Source organism: Motacilla alba, chromosome 9 (assembly GCF_015832195.1).
Source record: "Motacilla alba alba isolate MOTALB_02 chromosome 9, Motacilla_alba_V1.0_pri, whole genome shotgun sequence".
Lineage (NCBI taxonomy): Eukaryota > Metazoa > Chordata > Aves > Passeriformes > Motacillidae > Motacilla > Motacilla alba.
In genome coordinates this window covers 14,975,108-14,995,533 of record NC_052024.1, presented here as the reverse complement: position 1 = coordinate 14,995,533, position 20,426 = coordinate 14,975,108, and the positions used below count along the sequence as shown (strand labels likewise).

At 42.3% G+C, this 20,426-nt stretch overlaps 1 long non-coding RNA gene across 5 annotated transcripts in view; it reads left to right on the top strand.

The window, feature by feature from the left end:
- LOC119704593 overlaps positions 1-20,244 on the top strand; it is a 57,707-nt gene extending 37,463 nt beyond the window's left edge. Inside the window, exons 5-9 of one of the 5 annotated variants that reach the window (XR_005258009.1) lie at positions 7,151-7,306; positions 12,644-12,702; positions 12,915-13,119; positions 14,142-14,300; positions 20,189-20,244. This is a non-coding gene — a long non-coding RNA (uncharacterized LOC119704593). Of the gene's footprint in view, positions 1-7,150; positions 12,703-12,914; positions 13,120-14,141; positions 14,301-20,188 lie in introns of all 5 variants that reach the window. The other 4 variants (XR_005258008.1, XR_005258011.1, XR_005258007.1 and 1 more) reach the window with 4 other exon arrangements.
- Positions 20,245-20,426: the final 182 nt, after the last annotated feature.

The following is a 20,426-nucleotide window of genomic DNA, read 5'->3' as shown; positions in this document are numbered from 1 at the left end:
AGAGAGAAACAACCTGACTTCAGAGCTGTGTTCAGAGCAACTGAGCTTCTGGTCAGTCAGATTTATGGCTTTTGATTGTATTTTTGCAGTGCCTGTCCTTTCTCAAGAGTGACATGAGACATGGTGATCCTCTCAGTGTGCTCAGGGAAACTCTTGCTTTTTCTTCCAAATCCCTGCAGTGAGAAATTCCTTCCAAGTTTGCATGGAGCTTCCCTTAACTGTGTGTCTTGGTGACACCTCCCCACAACTTTCAGCTCCAGACTCTTCCACCAGTACCCATTTTGGGTAAGTCATGTGTGTGCAGGCACTGCTGGGTGAGGAGGAACCATTTATCTAGAGGTGATCCCTACCTATTGAAAGCCTTCCCCTCATCTATATTTTGGCCAGCTGTCCATCCCTGGCTCCTCTGAGCCTTCCTTCCTGGCCTGCAATTCCCAAGCCCCTCATGGCTGGTGAGTGCCTCATCCAGATGTTATAGAAGGCACTGCAGCATCCTGGCAAGTCCAGCAATGGTGTTCCCTTTCTTCCACTGTGTTTCAGCAATGATGTGAGAGCAAAGAATGGGCTTTGCCTTCTGAAACAACAACTCTTTCTGCTTTTAGGCAGGAAGGAATGAGATCAACCCTTCTGCATCAGCACTTTTCTTTATCTTGTTGTTTTCTGCCCTAAGTCTGTCAGGGTCTGTGGCTCACCTGGTAATGAGTCTGCAGACCTGGGGGCTGGGAATCATCTCACCTGATTTTAGTTATCTAAAACTTAGACATAAAGTTTAAGATTGTCATCTAGACTCCCTCTTTGCTCAGTGAGGAGTGATAAACAGCCCATGCCATTCACCTTACCATTCCCTCTAGAACATCTGCCTTAGGTTGGGATGATTCACACTTTGGAAGCTCCCATGTGCTTCATCAACTCTCTGGGAGGCTTAGGGGAACATTCAGATCTGGACTCCTAACTCTCACAGGGCTCTTCGTCTGAGAAATCCAGCACCTGCTTCTTTTTACCATTTACCATGAATATTGTCTATGTGCAGGGTATAATTTCAGTGACTTGTTTTAAGGGGAGTGATTTGTTGAGATGTCTTTGTGCTGATTTTAGTTTGCAATGGAGATGGTGCTCTGTCTGTGGTGGCCCAGAGGAAGAGAGGAGGTTTTTAAAGTGAGAAGGTAACAACTACTTGGTCAAATATTGTCATTCTGCTATCAATTTTTTGCAATCAATCAGGTGGATTTTAAGGCTACCAATTTCAGAGCTGATTAAAAATTATGGGGGTCTGGTTTCCATTAAAACTAAAGATCTCAACTGCTTTATATTTACCCTTATGCTAACCTGTGATGTGATTGCTTATCCCTGTGTATATCTTTGTAGGGGAAAGACTGCAGGCATTCCCCACCCCACCCTACATGAGACACAGACCTTAAAATATAGAGGGGAAAATAGAGCTTGGAGCCAAGCTAATCTTCTCAGGTTGCTGTGGGAGCACAATGGTGGCAAATTGCTGTGGCAGGGGGACCCTGCTCTTCAACCAAAGACAGGAACTAGGCTGACAGGACAATAATAGTGTGTTGGCTCAACTGGCAAACACACATCCCCTTTGGACAGACTCAAAATGTTACATTGAGAAGCAGTTAATACACCGTTGTGTAAAGTTCCTAATGGACTGGAGCCAGAATGCTCCATTAACCACACACATATAAAATATTCATTGAGCTTGGGTTTTGTTGCCAAGCTGGAGGAAGGGGGAGAAGCTTTGTGTATGGAGATAACACTGTCAGTATTGAGGGCTGAAGGGAGGAGTTGATGATGTGTTCTGAAATCTTTTATTCTTTTTAAGAAGAGAAGTACTTTTCATCCTTGGCAGGAGGCTAAGGGGTGCAAAGAGGATTAAATGCAATGCTTGCCAGGTTTTACATTTCTTGTTTAATTGACCAAGGGTTGAAGGTACCTTCTACCTCTGTGCCAAACTCCCTGATTTGTTCTGTACCATGTGCTTTCTGCAAATTAAACACAGGGTCAGTCTTTAGAAAATAAAAATATTGCAAAAACCACAATAGTGTTTTCCAGAAGGTTGGCTTCTAAATAGAAGAAAACTTCCCTAAGCACAGGAAAGTGAGGACTGTGGTGATAGGAAGTATAAGCACCAAGGTTTCTCTCTGTAAAACACATGTTCACCTGTTTTTGTGCTAGTTTTAGGTGTGTGGTAAAAAAACCTTTGTTTTTTGGGTGCTGAATGTACAGTGAACATTTAGAAGGGATTTGGTTGGGACAATTGGCTTGACTTGCTTTGTGCTTGAATTAGGAGACAATGAGGCAAATCATAAAATCGTGTTTCAGGCTGAATGAGTAAACATGTGTGCAAAAGATACTGTCCATGTGACCCCCTCTCTCTCTTGCCAGAAAGCAGCTTCGTGTATCCACTTAAGCCAGACGCACGCTGGAAGAACCACAGCCCTGCTGAGGAGGAGCAGGCAGGCTGTGGTGCTGTGTGGGATGGATAACTGGGAATACAAGGCCAGGAGGGAACACACAGTGGTTTGCCTGAGCTCTGGGGCCTTTGTATCTTGTGGTGTCTGAGCAGCCTTTGAGAGGGTACTGGAGAGGAGCTGGTGACCATCCTTGTGCATCATGTCTGGTCCTGGCTGTGTGAGCACCAAGATGTACAAGGGAGAGGTCCAGAATGAAGGCAAAACAAAACATTTTGATAGGAGAGGATGGTAAAGAACAGCAGCTCTGTTACAGCATTCAAAAACACCCCAGGCAATTGAGAGACCCATTGTGTGTCTAAGGAAGTGGTGTGGGGAGAAAGAGGAGAGACATCTTAGAAACAGGAGAGATGCTCAAAAATGGATGATGTCTTCTGAAATGGGGCCACCCAGGTTGGTGGCACTATGGATGAAAACAAACACTGGGCGAGTCTTCCAAATTATTTGAGAGGAGGTCCTGGAGAAGAAAGCATTCATCCTGATGGCAAATTTCCTTCTGTGCCTTCATGGCAGGACAGAATAGCCACCAATAATGTTCAGATAATCCAGCAGTCTAAGCAAATGCCCAGTTAAACCAGGCACACACAGAACAAGACTAAGAGTGTCTGTGCTTTCCTAGAAATATTAAATGCATATAAGGTGAGGGTGGGTGAATTTCACTGTACTGGCCTCAAAGAAATCATGCTGAATGAAGCTGGTCAGTACCAACACTGCACTGCCAGGATGCTCATGATGTGGAAATAACAGGAATAGATTTTGCTGTTGGAGAAGTGACTCACAGTCGGTTGGAAACCAGAATCCAATAAGATAAATCAATTATCTGTATCACCATTAGCCACACACTCTCTATGAATTGGATGTTGCCACACCAAATCAAGAAAAACATTATAATAAAGCTATCCTTTTAAACAGCTGGCCATGGCAGTGAAAATATCTATGAAATACTTAAAAAAGATCAGAGGCAATGGAGAGTATGCAAGAAAATAGACTGGAGAATATTTATCCTACTTAGGATATAAAGGGCAAATTTTAATTTACATTTCTGAACAGACAAATAAAAGAGAAAAGTAATTTTTGACTAAGACTTTGTTTAAATTATAAGAATGGCTTGGCAATAGTGACCATTCATGGTCAATTTCATTACTTTAGTAGGAATAATAACATAAGGAAAAAGCCAAAGACCAAGACTGTTCTTATTTCAAAAGCATTTTAACATTAAGAAATTTAATTTTAATAACATTAATGAATACTTAAATTAATTAAGAATTCAAGTACCATGCCTGTATAGTGGAGAAAACATACCAGTTCCCAAAATTCACCTAACCCCCAAAAATTTACTACAGTAAAACAGTGCAGGAAGGGGACAATACAATGGTGTCCTCTAAAAAGCGGAAATTATGCCGAAACAAAGAAATCAGAGAGGAATATAATTTCTTACAAGTTAAATGTAAACCCATTGCATCACAAACTAAAATGGCTTGAGGGGTGACTCATAAAACCCATAGAAAATCATAAAATATTTCCTCAAATACGACAGGAACTGACAGTCTGGTGGGTCCAGCAAATGCTCCAGCTGTGAAAGGAGCAGTGGAGATCAGCAAACCCACTGAGAGCAGAGGCACTGCCTGGACAGCAAACAGGAACCTCCTCCAAGGGTTGAGCCCAAGGGATGGTCCTGAATTTAATTGTTACCAGAAAAGCTTTTAAAACAGCCAGGAATGAAATGAGCAGTAGGACAAATCACCAGAACAAATGATATTCACTCAAATGTTCTAATTGCTCTGGTGTGAAACTCTTGGGTTCAGTCAGCCTCAGTTACCTTACCCAGCAGAGGTAACTAATGGGACACCAATCCTAAAAAGTGTTCCAGCAGGGACAAAGAAGCCTGCAGGTGACTCCAGTCTGGCTTGCCTACCAGGAAAATTGAAAGGAAATTACAAGAGATTTAGTGGCAGCATACCTAAATACAATATATTGTGGATGTGCTAACACAACCTTTGGAAATTAAAGGCATGCATTGCAAACCCTGGAGAACTTCAAAGGAATCAATAAGCATCTGGAAAAGCATGTGACACTTAATATAGTGTGCTTGGGGTTTTGAATGGATTTTGAAAAAGTCTCAGCAACGTATGAAGAAAAAGATAGCTGTAACCAGCCAATTTTCACACTAGAAAATGTTCATGTTCTTTTTAGTGATCCTTTGGGGGTGAGGAGGGGAGGGCAGTCCTTGTAGAGTTTCTGGGGCAGGGGAAACCATGTCTTTCATCAGCCCTACTTGAAAAAAGAATTAGTAGGGAGAGCAGGAAAGTTATTCAGGCCAAAAAAATCATTATCACAGCAATAACTAAACCTTTTTGGTCCTTTTCTCAAGAATCTTGAAAGACTGAGCAATACTATGGCAGACAAAAGTCAATGTTAGTATACATAAATAACACTGGAGAAAATAATCCTTACCATTCTTGCCTCTAGGTTGCTATGTTTTCTGCAGTTTCTGTACTCAGGAAAATGATTAATAAAGTCATAGTTGCTCATTTTCCTGAAATGTCAGACAAGTACTAGAAGTCCTATAAATGTTTTTTTTGAGTTTTTTTTGAATAATTGACAGCAAAATAAAAAACTTGTGCCACTGCAATATATAACAACTTATGCCACTGCAGTACATAGAGGAGAGAGGCAGATGTGGATCTTCCTGTAGTGTTCCTACACCTTGGGTGCTGCATGAAGGACTAGTCACTCAATTTCAAAAAATATGTATTAGAAGTAGAAAGCATAGAAAAAAGCAGTAAGAGTACCTAGTAGTATGAAATGTCTCTTTTTTTTTTTTTAATGGAGCAGTCTAAATAAAGTGATGCTTCTCAGCCTTAAAAACTGAAGAAGCATTTGACAGAGGCTTGTAAAATCGTGAGTGATATGGAGGAGGTGAATGGGAACTAACCTTTCCTTTCCTTTCTCCCTGCAACATAAGAACTAAGGCTGCTAAAGAAACTAGATGGGCAGTGGCATTGAATAAAAGGAGTACTTTTTCATTATTTTATTGTGCAAGTGATGACAGATACTGGAAATTGCAAAATGAAATGAATTTAGGAGAGGATAAATCAAAATTCTGTAGGATCCATTCACCAGGGACTCCTAAGCACAAGGGCCTGTGTGGGCTTGGAGGTTGCTTCAAGTGCCTAAATTGCCAGTGGCCAGAAGCTGGAGGACTGTGACCATTCTGTGCACGGCCTGTGTTGTGTGTCTGTTAAGCATCTGCTTTTGGACAGAGCTGCAGGTAAACTGCTGGGCCAGGTAAGGCTTGGCTTGACCTGCACCACCATGTTTGTATCCCTATTCTACCATGGTTGAACATGCTTAACCCCAAAATTTGTTTCCTGCTTTGTGTTGTCTCACAGTTCACTTGGAAATATTCCTTTTCCTTTCTGTAGGTTTGTGTGAGCTTTTGGCCCGGCTGCCAATACTCAGCTTATCCTGCTTGATGTACAAGTTTCTGCATCCTCACCCTATGGATCCCTTTTTATTTTTGGAGATCAGCACTGTGTGTTTTCTTTTAAAAATCACAATATTTCAGCCAGATTCACAACTTCAGTTGATTTATAAGCCCTGAGTTAAAAATACATGTAAACAGAGGACTAACTTTAAGCATATGCTTAAGTTCTGTGCATCTCAGCCACATGCTTAAGTGCTTTGCCAGGTAAAAATAGAAGCATGATTTAACAGTAAGCCTGACTTTCCATTGTGCTATTTTAGTTTTATGCTGATTTATCTCCAGCTAACTCAGCCAGGATACAGGACTTGGTTTGGAGAAGACAGCTTTGGTCTGAAAACAAGTTATTCCAAACCCTAGAGCTGGAAGAAGTTCTCTAGGACCGAAGATTTACAAGAAGGGGTGTGAGGGCAGAGTGTTAGGCTGCTGCTTCTGGATTCATGGTATGAGTTTGAGTTTCATGCTGGAATTGCACAACACCCAGATACAAGTGGGTGTCTGGCCGAGCTGACTAAGTTAAAAGCATCCAGATGTGAATGTTTTGGCTATGGAAACTTTTGTGCTTTAAATATGCTAGCCCAATTTTCTTAGGAGAATATTTGGACTTCTCCGTGTGCTAAGATTTATTTTTCAGCATCATTTAAAATGTTGAGCAATGTAGGGATTTGTCCATAGCATAACATAACATAACAATCTGGCCCTTGAAAGATAATCACGAGCCATTTCAACTGGATTTGCCTAAAATGTGAACAGATACTAGGAGAGAAAAAGTACTGCTCCTATTTTGAACTGAATTGAAAAAGAAACCTCAACAGTGCTTGAGAGAGAAATAGCAGAATATTGTAAATATTATGCTAGAAGGATGAGATGCTGCACCCACCCAGGTTTGATAGCAGTCCAAAGGCATGGAAATGAGTCAGGAGACTGGATTCTTTAATTTCTAATGTTGCAAGCTCCTAAATCAGAGAATCAGCAGCCTGATTTTGTTTGTATTACAGTTACCCTGCAGTTTGAAATGGAGACATCAGACTCTTCATAAAATAATCTAGATTTATACCAACTGCTTTCAGCTCTGTGAGAATAGCTGTCCTAGAATCTAGAATGCTACTGACTTGAAATTGTTGAGAGCTCTTACTTTTGAGTTATTTAATTGAATGTATTTCTTTGTTCTGAATCGATTATTTAGTAGGGGAAAGGAGAAGGCATGAGGAATCCCTTGAATCATTTGAAGAAAAGATTGGTCCCACTCCACTGAAACCCTTGGCCTACAGATGTCCCCTAGGAGACCTTTAGTGAACATCAGACAAAGAATGGCATTAGAATTTCCATTGCACTCTGTCAGGTAAGCAAAATGAGGGATCAGGACAACAGGTGGAAACCCATAAGTACCTAAAGGATGATGTAGGGAACATAGAGTAAGATTTGTAATGCTTTGTGAGCGGCTGGGGATTTAATTTTTTTTTTGTCTGAATACAGCCCACAAAGGTTACTAATGATTTAATTTTATGTGTTCTTCTAGACTAAAAATATAAATGTGTTCTTATAGAAAAATGAAAGGAATTTCTATATCTCTGAGTTTTTGAGCAGCTTACCTCCTCACATTTGTACTGAAGTCTTTCAGGACTGGTAAGATTAGTCTCCTTTTTTTGGCTGGCCAAATGCAAACTAATACTAGATTGTGTAGGCAGCTGTGGATTGATATGAATGAATCACCAAAACTCATCAATTTCTGCAGATATTTTCTTGACAGCAGTAGAAAACTGCAGGGCTGGAGCTGCAGGGTGCTGGAATAAATAATTTTTGCTAGCACGTATAGGAAGTACAATTTCCTTGAGTCTAGAGGTAGAAAGAGTCACCTGCACAGAGATGTGTGGCAGCTTTTTCTTTCCATCCCAGCAGAGGAATGCTGAAATATAGTGTCTGTCTTTCTTGATAAAGCCAGACTAGTTTTGAAATGAGTGTCTGCTGTCTTCTGCAAATAAGATTGCAGCAGATGGTTTCATTGCTCCCCAGTCCCAATCAGACATATGAATTCTGCTTAAAACACTGAGGAAAATACTATGAAAAAGCAGTGCAGGCTTTGTGTGCCAGTGTGAAATGGGTGTAGAGATATCATGGCTAAAAGCAGAGGTGTAAGCCTTGCCTTTAATGGGTACCTTATCTGGAGAAATTACATAAACTTCTGGGCTTATCTTGCAGGTCTGTGCACAAATAGGTGTGTGTGCTCTGTCTGAACATAGCAGAGACCAGCCTAGGTCACAAAAATAGAACAAGTTTTGTTCTCTGGCACCCCACATTGGGATTTTAGGAGTGTGGAGATCCATTTCTCATTTTGTTATAAAGTTTTCCCATGTCTTCCTTCCAGTTCTACCAATTTATGGGCAGGTACTTATGCACAGTACTGTAAGCTAAAATATTTGTGCATCTAAAAATACATAGAGGGATGTGTTCTCCCACTGTTGCAGAGAAGCAGTGAAAAGACCCCTGAGTGCAGTTATGTCACCACTCTTGTTCTGGGACTGGAATCTCAGCTACAGAAAAGTGCTCTCCTGGAAACAGCAAACAAAGAGTGGGTTGTCCCCTCCTGCTGCAGCGTATCCCCAAGTCCTGGTGCAAGGAGCTACATCTCCGCAAACATCTATGTGCATATGCACGTGCTCTCTCTGTGTTTTTTGCACTTGAGCATAAAACACAAATCCCCTTCAGGTGTGAAACCTCCACATCCCCACCTCTGGTTTGCTGTGAACCTCACCAGGAGCAATATGGGGGCACAGATAATGGCTTCTTTCACAAAGTAGTTGTCCAGCTCCAATTCACTGTTCTTTTTCCCTTGCGCTGAATTCCTTGCTAATGCCAATATAACCTCTGCTTCCCTCCCTCTCCATCCTCAATGTAAATTGACTTGCTGCAACCTGCCACTCTCCAGAAATTACAAAGCCTAGGAAGATAATTTGTTGCTGGTGCTGATAGCATCTGTTTATTCTAATGCACCAGTTGGGCTGTTCTCGCCTGCACACGGGAGAAAATGACCTTCAGTAGAATCACAAACTTAACTCTGGATCAGCATCTCCCTCAGCAGCTGACTGCTGGGAATATGAAGTCTATGTTTTCAGGGAGGCAGCAGCCAAACCAGTGCAGAGCAGGGCTGCCACCAGGGAGGCAGAAGGCAACCTAGAGCTTTTTCAAGAGTAAGTATCTATCATAGTAAATTTGTGGCCTGAAAAATGCTGTGCACCACATCTTTTTAGGACACTTGGATTCCTTGTTTTCGTAAGTATGAAAACTGCTTCTGCTACTTTGCACACCAATGCCCAATTAGACTTCAATGCTGGTGCCTCAAGGAAGGTCTGATTAGGACATTCTTACTTGGAGAATCAGATAAATAAAGATGATAATACAGTTTAAAACTAAATAATCCACAGGAGTTCAATTGGCTGACTGGTTGTGATAAAATTGGTAATAGTGGCACAAAAAGAACCTTCTTTGTATCTTATGAATAAACAGAAGATGAATGTTTTCTCTGGATAATGGAACAATTTTCACTTCATTGGTACTTGGGAGTATATTAATCAGGTTTTAAAGTTACATATGCAAATCTCACTGGGGTTTTCTAACTCCAAATCCTAGAGGTACAAAGCCAAAGAGCTCCCTAGGTCTTTATTTTGATTTCTGAAAAGAAACACTGGGGAAGTTCTAGAGGCTAAAGAAATCTAAATTTAGATCAATATTCTAAATAGATTGCTATGATCATTAATAATTAACATTAATATTAATTCAAGGATATTCAAGGATATGCAAGGAATACATAAGGAATAACATACTGAAGCAGTGTATCACATGAAGGGACATCTAGTACTGTTTTTTGGAAATTAATTATGGTCAGCTTCAGTTGGATTTAAAAAAAAGAAATCTATCTGGTTGATTATTACACTAATGTTGATGAAAGAACTTCCTGTATGACTTAAACTTGTTCCCATGCATATTCTTTCATAAACTCAAATGGTACAGTACCAAATAAGAAGTAACAGATGGATTCCAACTGTTTCAGTTATAAACTTCAGAGTGGGATTTATAAAGAGGTTTAAAGTATAAATATATAAAATAGTTGTGTTCCTAGTGGGACCTATTTGTTGCAATAAGTGTTGCTTAAGAGTGTGGCAGTGACTGCAAGAAGGGGTGAATTCCACTCTGCTGGTGTTAGCAGAGGACAGAAGGAGCAGTTTAACATGGTTTGGATCCTTTGGTAGAATGGAAACAGCAAATAATTTCTCTTTTCAGGATCCTACAGGTAAAGGAAATGAAAAATCTGAGATCTATGTACCAGATGGAATAGACTGGGCTGAGAAACAGCAATCTGGAAAATGACTGAGGACTTGAGTGCATAATTGGCTGAGTGTCATCTCTCACTTCAGTGCTGTGGCCAAAGGGTCTAAAGCAACCCTTGGAGCCTTCCTAATGCCTGCTTGATATTCCCTGTCTCTCTACTCAGAGATTGCTTTACTGCTGTGTTTGGCACTGGTGCAGCTGCTTTGGGAGCACTCCATCCAGCTGTGGTACCCACAATTAAAGAAGGATGTTGAAAACCTGGCGATCTTTCAGAGAGGAGCCACAAGAATGACTGCAGGATTGGCAAACACCTTTCAGTGCAGTCCATCCCCTTAGCTTACCAAATGAGAACTCAAGAGAAGTCTGGTTCTCAAGTATGCTATATAAGGAAGAGAAATTCAGAAACAGAAGCTCCTTTGGGCAATAGTGTAATAAGAATTAGTAGTTAGGAGTTGGACAAGTTCATACTGTGTATAAGTCTTCAACATTTAACAGGGGAAACCATTCTTGGAGCAAAAGTCAGGGCTATGATTTATTCCATCATTTGCAGTAGAGATTGGCTGCTTTTCCCATCAGCTTCACCCAGGTTCATGCAGATATTCATTCAGAGCAGTCTTGTTGCTGGCATCCTTTCAGAAGGCAGACCATGGCTGCCCTCTGGCTCTGTTAATTTACAGATCAGAGTTCTCACTCCAAACTGTGATCTAGAGACACAAAATCCTTCAACATACTAATTCTGCTGTCTGATGCTAAACCCTGTTCTTCAGTTTCACTGTAGGATTGGACAGAAAAAGCAAGAATTTGTGCAAGAATTTGTATGTGAGATTTTGTTTGACCATGTGAAAAGCTTTGGGACTAATGTTAATTTTAAAACCATTTTTCCATCTTTACAATTCCCATATCAGCATACAGCCTTGGGCAGGGCAGGAGGTTTTGAATGAACAGTCAGACTCAGTCTCCTTTCCTCAAAGGCTTGAAGTCATGGTCTGGCAAAAGGATCCACCAATATTTGTGAAATGGACACAGGAGAGCAAGGAAGAGAACAATCATCTCTCTGGTGCCAGGCCCTACCCCTGATGTTCCCTGTAACAGAGCCTCACCTTGCAGTTTTGACTACCAGTCAGTCTGTGTGGTGCCCTGTGGCCTTGGTGTTACTCTGCCTTCCTCTCTGAGGGGAGAATTTTTCTTGGGCAGCAAAGAAAAAAGCACACTGGCTATGGCACAGTGAGAAATTCTGCCTTTCTGCTGCCCACACTGTGAGAAAGAAGTCTGCCTGAAATATTCCCCAGTCCTTAAAAACAGAAATGGGCATGGCACATCTCAGTGTTCATTGAATTGGGATTGAATTCTAATATTCTTTGATCAAACCTCAAGTTTGGAGGAAGTATGAGCCTTGAATTTGGGTTATTGACATTTTAGAAATACTACTTTCTGGTCTGTTTCTCTAGGACCATTCAAAGCTCTTCTGTGGTTTTCTCCACTTCCCTACTGGGCTGCTTTGATTTCTGAGCTCTGAGTTTAACAAATAGAGGGCACTTTGCTTCCTCCTACAGAAAAGTATTGTCACCAGGATGATGTGAAGCAAGGAAATTTTGCTGAAGCCTTGATTTGAAATGTTTTTTTCAAGGGAGGTTTTTTTGCTTACTTTCATGTCTATATATAGCTTCCTCCAGGAGCACTTTTGCAAAACCCAGACTCTGCTATGATTGAAGTTGATTCTATACTCCTAGTTTTCCCCATTTTTATTGGAGAAACATCTCCTTTTCTGTCCCTACCCAGACTGTGGAAGAGAGCCCAGCACAACGACCCACAGCTGGTTGTGCTCCTGCACCAGGCTCTCCATGCTGACACCTACCCAGGGCCCTTGGCTTCCTTTGGGCATCAGGACAGGTGTGGTTATTCAATTGCTTGTGTAATGCTGGGCTTTTGAAATCCCATCCCCCAGGAGCTCTATATCAATATGGTAGATAGAGATGTAGTTCCCTGTTTCATCTGAAGGGATTTGGTATCATGACTGCAAAGTGATATAAATATTTCAGTTATCAGCAGTTGATAGGCATTCAAGATAGGTTGTGGGATGATTACATTTGATGCCTTTGCAGAGCAATGGTAGATGTATCATGAAAAATATCTTTTAAAATATATTCTGTTTTATAAAAAAGTGAGTTTGGTTTGGATTAGTTGGAAACTTCTGGAACAACATTAATAAAACTGGAAAGAAATTTTCCTTTTTTCAATATACAGTCAATATTGGGTCTCCATGGTCAAAAAAGGATTGCTTTTGAAATTAACTTTGTGGAGATCCAGTCAAAGCAAAAATAACATTGAAATACATTGTGTTGATTCTTACCAGACAAACATTCTTTCTGGAGCTATTCTGGAAGGACATTTCACCTGGAACAAGAAAGTCAGGTGAGGAAGAATAAAAAAAATAATTTTTTGGATGTCACGAGTTCTGGGCTTTTTGTAAAAAAAAGTAAATATATTGTATTATTAGATTGATGAAAGCCCTGTTTGTGTGAGGATAAAGTGATAAATTAATGTGATCAGAATAAAGTGATAAATTAACTTGTGATTTCCAGTTTTTCAAAAATCAATACCTTTCACATTTATATTTCTCTAAGTTTCCAGAAAAACAGATGATGAATGACTGTGTGTGTTCTCTGGGATGATGTGTCTATCAGGAACCCTATATTCTCCCTTCAAATATGCCCTGCATGGTAAATATTACCTCTTCACCCAGAAAACTCTAATGGCATGTCAGCCTTCCAGCTCCAAGCTGCTCCATTTGTGTGCAGAAAGAAAGAGTGAATCACTGTCTTAATTAAGGTCAGTATGTGATGCCTCTGCTATTCTTCTGGCTATTCTCAGCTGGTGAATAAAGAGTTAAAAATAGGACACAGACTGTCCTCTTCTGTGGTCTTTACTGCTAGCCCAGCATGTTTATAGAACCTTTCTCAGTGATAGTGTGTTTTGATTAATATTCACATTTCCATCCAGATTTTTCTTTAAAAGCCCAAGTTGAATGCAGACCACAAGATCAATTAAATTGTGTTTGCCAGTACATCGCTGGCAAGTCAGGCCATCGGTCACACAGGAGCTTTTTTCAACCTAACTCTGAGTTGATTGATCTTAATATTTTAGTGCCCTTTGATAGGTTTATTTTTCTTTAAAGCACATCAATAGAAATATCTCAAATTAAATCCATTTCTGGGACTCCAGCTAGAACAGTAGTTGAAAGTCAGGGTCAGGAGCTTAAAAGGGAGGGGAGAGAGGAAAGAGGGATGTGGGTTCTACATCAGTGCAGGATTTTCTCCCACAAACTTGTATGAGCTTCATTGCAGGCCCCAAGGGAAAGAATTTTCTGCTTGGCCTACAGAAGGGAGTGGTGAGGTGTTGGGAGAGGCAGGGTGAGAAAGCAGCTATGTTGTTCTTAGAAAAGCTTCATTGGCAAACAAGCACAATAATTTTGCAAAAGAAAAGAAGTCTTCCCCAAGAAGGAGAATTTTGCTGACAAGGTGTTAAGAGATGAAATATCTGCTTTTATTTCATTCTGTTCTCTGAAGGGATTTAGAATTTTGCTGTGTAGCTCTTTCATACCAAACTAACTTTCAAAGTAAATCCAGTTCCTCTGCCAACACTCTCTTTAAAGGGGTAACACAGCTCTATTTTCAGAACTTCATCTTGTTTGAAATTTGTTGAATTTGTTGGGTTTTTCTGGCCTAAAGGGAGAGTGAGTGCTTTGGGTTCTTTTTGGGTTTGGGTAAAAATAGTGGTAACATGGTGGAATCCTGCAGAAGTCAACCATGGACAGGCATTTCTAACACCAGGTTGTGTGTGATTTCCTCCAGGATCAGAACAGAGATCCCACAAAGGCTCCTTACTGCTGCTTGGAGGCTGATCCCTGCCCTCATCCCTCCATTCCAGAGCCACAGTCAGTGGGCAGTGCTGGGGACCACTTACTCTCCCTTCTGATGCTCCAACTGGATCACTGGCACCAGGTTTTAAAGGTATGTTATGGCAAAGATAAACAACAGTTTTAAGATTGCTGGGGTGCTTGGATTCAGCTTGTTGGTCTGGCCTTTCAGTAGATCTGGAACGGGAAGAGAAAATGGTTTTGACCCATGTTCCTCCTGGATTGTCTGTCACCATTCAGAGTCTGTCCTGCAGGTGTGAGTATCCCTTTCACAGACTGGGTGAAAAGAGTGAAGGAAAGGGGTGTTTTGTGTGTTCAACTCGTATCAGCACTGAAGCACTTGTGGCTGTTCTCCCATCAAGGCACGCTAAGTAGGGACACCTCACAAGGCAATGTAAGGGCTGTATTTTATGACCTGAATGCAAAACCTGTATTAGTTTCAACCTGCTCCTAGTAACATGTGTCTAGTGCTAAATTATCTCTTTCATGTGGTTTTTGTATTACACACTAACCTCAGATTGCTTTCATGTGTTCAACTTTCACGAGTTCAAGAGTTTTGCAGGAAGAGCAGCGAAATGTGTTTTTGTCGATCTCTTTAGTTTTGGGGCCAAGCTGGGTTTCCAGTGGGCAATTGGAACAGCACTGACTGCCTGGAGGAGCAGGAGTCAGCAACCTGTGTGGTGCAGGCATGTGTGAGTGCCTGTGCCTGGAAGTGACTACAGAGGATCCCATTTAGGAAGAACTGCAACGGTGCAGAGCAAAGGCTGGAACAACCCAGTGACAAGCAGATCAGGATGGGTTGGGAAGTAACCCTCCAGAGTCCTTATTTTCTAAAGCATACATGTTTCTAGAGATGTAGACATGAGTGTATAAATGATAGACCTCTCAATGGCTCATGCTGAGCAATGCTGTACCACAGCAGGGGGCTGGACTGACAGCTTTAGGACTGCTGGGCTCACTTCTTGCTGGTGTGTCTAAGCCTGAATCTGATTTTTAAACTAGAACTAGTTTTAGATGCCTTGGGAAATATTTAGGATGGGTGGGTTCCACATTCGTTTACTGAGATAGGGCTGGTACCAGCACGGAATAGTCCTGGGGACTTTGTGCTTGTCATGGTGTCATGTGGATTTCCTGCCTTTAAAGCCAAGTCTCCACAGCCTCTAACTCTACCCGAGCAGGGAGGCTGCACTGTGGCAGGGCAGTGCAGGGGTTACAGTCAGGCTCAGGAAAGGAGCAGAGGCGTGCCAGCGTGCCAGGGATGCTTCTCCCAGACTGCTCCTGGCCAAGGGCTGTCACTGTGGCAGATGCCATGGCATGGGCTGGCAGACAACATCTTCCTTACGGGCTGTCTCTTTTCTTCTGCACAAAAAAGCCCCAAACCTCCCTGCTCACAGCACCTGCTTTGCTCCTCCATGCCACAAGTTCTCCCTGGAGGAAGAAGGAGGAAGAGGGACAGCTCCTTCTGTGTCTTCCTGAGTGGGATGATCTCAGCATGAGTCACTTGCAGCAGGATGTGGACCCTGTTTCTTTGGAAGCAGCTGCACAGCTCAGCACGTCCCTGACACAGCTTCTGGAACAGGGCAGGGCACCTTTCAAACCAAAGCACTGGCGGGCAAGGCTTGAGCATGCTCTAATTTTGTGAATGGCTCTCACCCGAGAGCAGGATGTAATGACCAGAAAAGGGTGGGGATATTGTAGATCCATTTCCCTCATTCTTGGTGTGCAGTTAGTACCCTAAAACAGTTAACTTCTGAGCCTACAGGGAAAGCCACTGGAGCAGTGAGCTCTCTATTACAGCTATTGGCTGTAACACAAAGTGAGATATTGGTTCATTGATCACCTCATGGTCTTGGGTCATGTCTCATTAGAGTTTCTCAATGGCTGAGGATTATTCCTGAAATGTCCATTTGAGTCCCAGCCTTGTTGGTCCTGCTTGAGTCTTCTTCTTTATTCCTCATTTTGAATGTATCTCAGGAGATTATCAAATATCTCCTAGACCAACACCTTCCTTTCCTCACAGAATGGTCTACCCTCCCCTTGAGTCATTGGAAAACACTACCCCGAAGCCATTTGCTTGGGCTGAGTGACATGCTGGGCAGTTAATGAACCAGCACAGCTGTGTCCAAGCATCCCAGCAATGAACACAGGCTAAAATAGAAGCCACAAGCGGGAAACATGCAAACCCTTCCTGTGCCAGAGACGAAATCCAGGGAATGCTGGGCTGGATTGCTGGATTTTCACGCCTCTCACTAAATAAATCCCAGTCTGCAGTCCACCCGCCCGCCCTGTCCGAGTTGGTGGCTCCTTAAAAGCTTAATGGAGGCATTTCCAGTGGGGCATCTTCCAGTAACAGCAGAAACCCTCAGGCAACACCTTTAGGGTAGACACACCTATTAGGCTGGTTTTTGGAAAGGTTGGTTTGCTACTGGCAAATGACCCATCACAGAGTTTAAGTTACCAGCTTGCCCAGTTTTTAACCTCACAAAGATTTTGTTACAGTTAATTCTTTCCTGATTGTCCCTGACCCCTGTTCCAAGTAACTTCAATGATACATCTAAAGTCTATTTAAAATAAAGGGTGGAGTACTTGTCCCTCTTCTTCCAGCAAAGAAACAAATCCAGGCCAGTCAAAAGGTTTCAACTAATATTGGATGATACTTGATATATGAAGCTATTTGGGTTGTTTAATGATCCAAATGTGGTGAGTGGAAGAAAGTTGTCTAGCTTTTAATCAACATTTTTGCAATATTGGATGCAGAAGTGGGAGCAGTAGTTACTATGTAGCCAGTTCTCATTATTTTATTCTGAATTTTTCACTGTGATAGTATTTTTTTTAATTATTTTTTAAATATCTAAGAAGTTGAGTTATCATAAAAAGCAACCAACCAAACACCCCCCCAACCATTCCATAATGTGTTTGTAGCCCTTACACTTATGCAGAATATGACCCATGTACACCCCAAAGTAAAATAAAAACACCTCAGCAAATCTTACAGTTTCTGAGTCAAGCCCTGTACACTCATATTCCATTTTACATTTAACTTTTTGTGGTGTTGGCATTTCTGCTGTTATAAGTCAAGGGCTGCCCTGAAGCAGTGATTTGATCTCCCTTGCCTGAGCTTGCCCCACAAAAGCCTATCGGTAATAAATATTATCCCAAGTGACTGTGGTGTAAGTAATGGCATTCCTTGCCCAAAGATCAGCCCCCAAAAATCACTCTCTGTTCATGTTTGGAAAGAACTGTTGTGGAGGAAGGTGCAAATGACTCTTGCCTCTGCTCGTAATGTCAGATACAGATCACCTGGACACCAAGAACAAGACAGACGCAGCAGGACCCAAGCAATCTCTAGTTCCTCATGTCTGCCCCTGTTTTTCCAGTGAAGCCCATGTCTGGGGCTGTGCTCAAACCACCCTCTCCTCCCTTTTCTATAAGGAAGTACATGGTGCCTTCCTCTCTATGGGCATGGCAGCCCAGGCCAGCTGTGCACAGATGTGCACCTTCCCAGCAGCACCAAGGCCAAGCCAGGACTGATGCCTTGGGCCTGAGCTTGGCCAGCAGCCACCAATAGGGAGAGATATGAAGGACATCAGACCACACATTTAAGGCCTCCATGGCTTGAATCCCTGCTTTCACCAGTGCCATCACTCCAGCATTGTCCTGGAGAGGCTTTCACGCAGCACTGTGGGATAAGCCCAGATGCTCCCTCCTTCACTGCCCACGGGAGGTGAGTGTCACTGGTGATCCTACGAGGAAAGAATGTCTCCTTTATTCGTGCTCCTCCTTTCTTCCTTCTTGTGTTTGCAAATACAAGTGGTAGAAGGGTGGGAGGATTTGGAAATACATTGCTTCGTCTGTATTTTTAATTAAGCGCTTTGCATTTTAGGCTTTGCTGTAAAATATTATAGATTTCTTCAATAATAATTACACTGGGGAAAAACAGCTTCAGCTGAGTTGCATAAGACTTGCTTTATCCAGGCATGTGGTTTTATTAGAGCTTAAATGTGATTATCTAGGGAAGACCACAAGCTTTTGTTTAGTGATAAGAAGGGTCAAAAAAAATTAAAGGAAACACAAGCTATAAACCCCTCTCTGAAGGCTGTTTGGTTCCACCACAGTACACTAGTGATTGTCCCTGGAATCAGCATGTGGTTCCCTTATCTTGTGGTGGGGAGATAGACAGTCCCTGGGGAAAGCAGTAAACTGCCTGAGTCTTTGAGTCAAGGAATGGAAAACACAGAGCGTGATTATCAGACTCCCTGTCCCTAATCCATCCTTAAATGTTCCCATAGTTCTGTGCAGTTTGAATTCCCTTAATTATGTGATGGATTTACAGTTTAACATTTCAGATATAATTACCTCTTATTATCGAAAACAAAGGAGACACGTGCCAGTCTGAAAGAGTAAAGACATAGCCCTGAGGAAAGGGATTAGTTCATCTTGTCTTTTCCCCTCACACATGCACATGCAGATATTTCTGCAAAAGTCCCTCTATACCTACGTGTCAGTGCATTCCTTGTTCCTTGGCTTCCAGGGCTGCTCTTTCTTCATGCATATGGGAAGTGGTTGAAAAGTCCTTTGATTGATTAAGGTCATGGTCATCATCAGAGGCTCAGGTACCAACAGAGGTCCAGATAGTTGAACTTTGATACATGTGGCAAGACATAAAATGAGCTGTTTAACAGTGCTTCCCAAGGTCTGAACAACTGGAAACCTACTGGGCATCAGGCAAGAGCACCAGGGTGCTCACTGAAATCTCTGTACCTGGTTCATAGTGTGTAAAGTTCTTCACATGAATGCTGACTGTGTAAGGCACTAATTCTCATTTGTTAAATCCTCTCTTTGGAGTCCTTTTTGTGTTTAGGAAAGGCAATGTGTCTGCAGGATCTTCCATACCTTGCTTATCCTCTCACTGAAATATCTTGAGTTACTCTTGGGATCTGGCTGTTGAAGGAATTGATTGCAAATGGAAGCAGGGCTGAACTCCAAATTTTGTTTGCATTTAGACATTTTTTATGAAAACTATTCACTTACTACTATCCAGTCAAACCATTTGAGTCCACTCCTAAACATAAACATGATGACTATTGTCCTCTGCTGCAAGTGGACATCACTAATATTAGACCTCGAGTAGTGAAAATGAATTTTTAAAAGTAAAAGATACCTTTTATGGTAAGCAGTGCTGGTACAACTGAGAGATACTGAGACAAGGGCAGTGAGGAGTGTTTGTGTGTATGTAGACACATAGTCAGCTTTGGAGAATGACACTGAAGAATTATCTCCATTGCAGCAGGGTGGTGCCATTTCTCATATCAGCCTCATTCATCTCTCTGCATCCTATGCCAGGAATAAAAGGTTGTGATGATCAGTGACACAGAAACAGCTACCTGATGGTCCTGTTGTGTACACACCAAGGATGTTGCCCTGGAGACCATGCGGCAGCAAGGGCAGTGTTCCTGTTTTCATCCAGATGCTGGGAGTTGCTTGGAGAAGCTCATCCATCAGGGAGGTTAATTCAGGAGGCTTCATCAGCACTGGCCCTCCTTGCCATGTGGCTTCTTGCTGCCCTTGCAGAGCTCCTAGAGGGGACCAACACAGTTACCAAAACACCCTGGGAGCAGAGGAGAGCTGGCCTTTGGGCACTGTTTGTTTGCTTGCAGCCACGTGTGGCTGTGCAAGTCATCCAAGTCATCCAGGAGTGAGGCCACTAAATCCTCACAGGGGTCTAAGCCTCTTCTGCCTGTTTGCAGCCCTCTGCCCTGCTTACCAGGGTGGTGTCAGAGAGCTGCCTTGGCACAGCATGTGGTCCCCCAACAGGGATGAATCCCACTGAATGTGGACGTGCAACACCTACACCTGAGCTGTCTAGACACCCCTTCTAACAAGCAAAAAGCAAGAGGTGTGGCTAGGGGCTGAGTCATTTTAACTTGACAGCCCAAACAAGCTTGGCTAATCTGCCCTAAAAAGATGCCTGTTTTTTTCCAGCAGCTGCAACACAAGCCCAGAGTGCTCAGGTTGGATGGAGATCCTGCACTGTAAGGCAAGCTGAATCCCTCTCCCTGGTTTTGTGTTGGCTGTGGCCATGTAAAGCATCAACAGATGAGAAAGCTGATTTTGTTCTGTACTGGTCTCTGTGTCTTGCAGGTCTTCTGCTGTTTCTGGGGTTGCAAAAGGAACATCCGGCTATCAAGTCAGTGCCCCATCTTGAATTTTTATATATCCC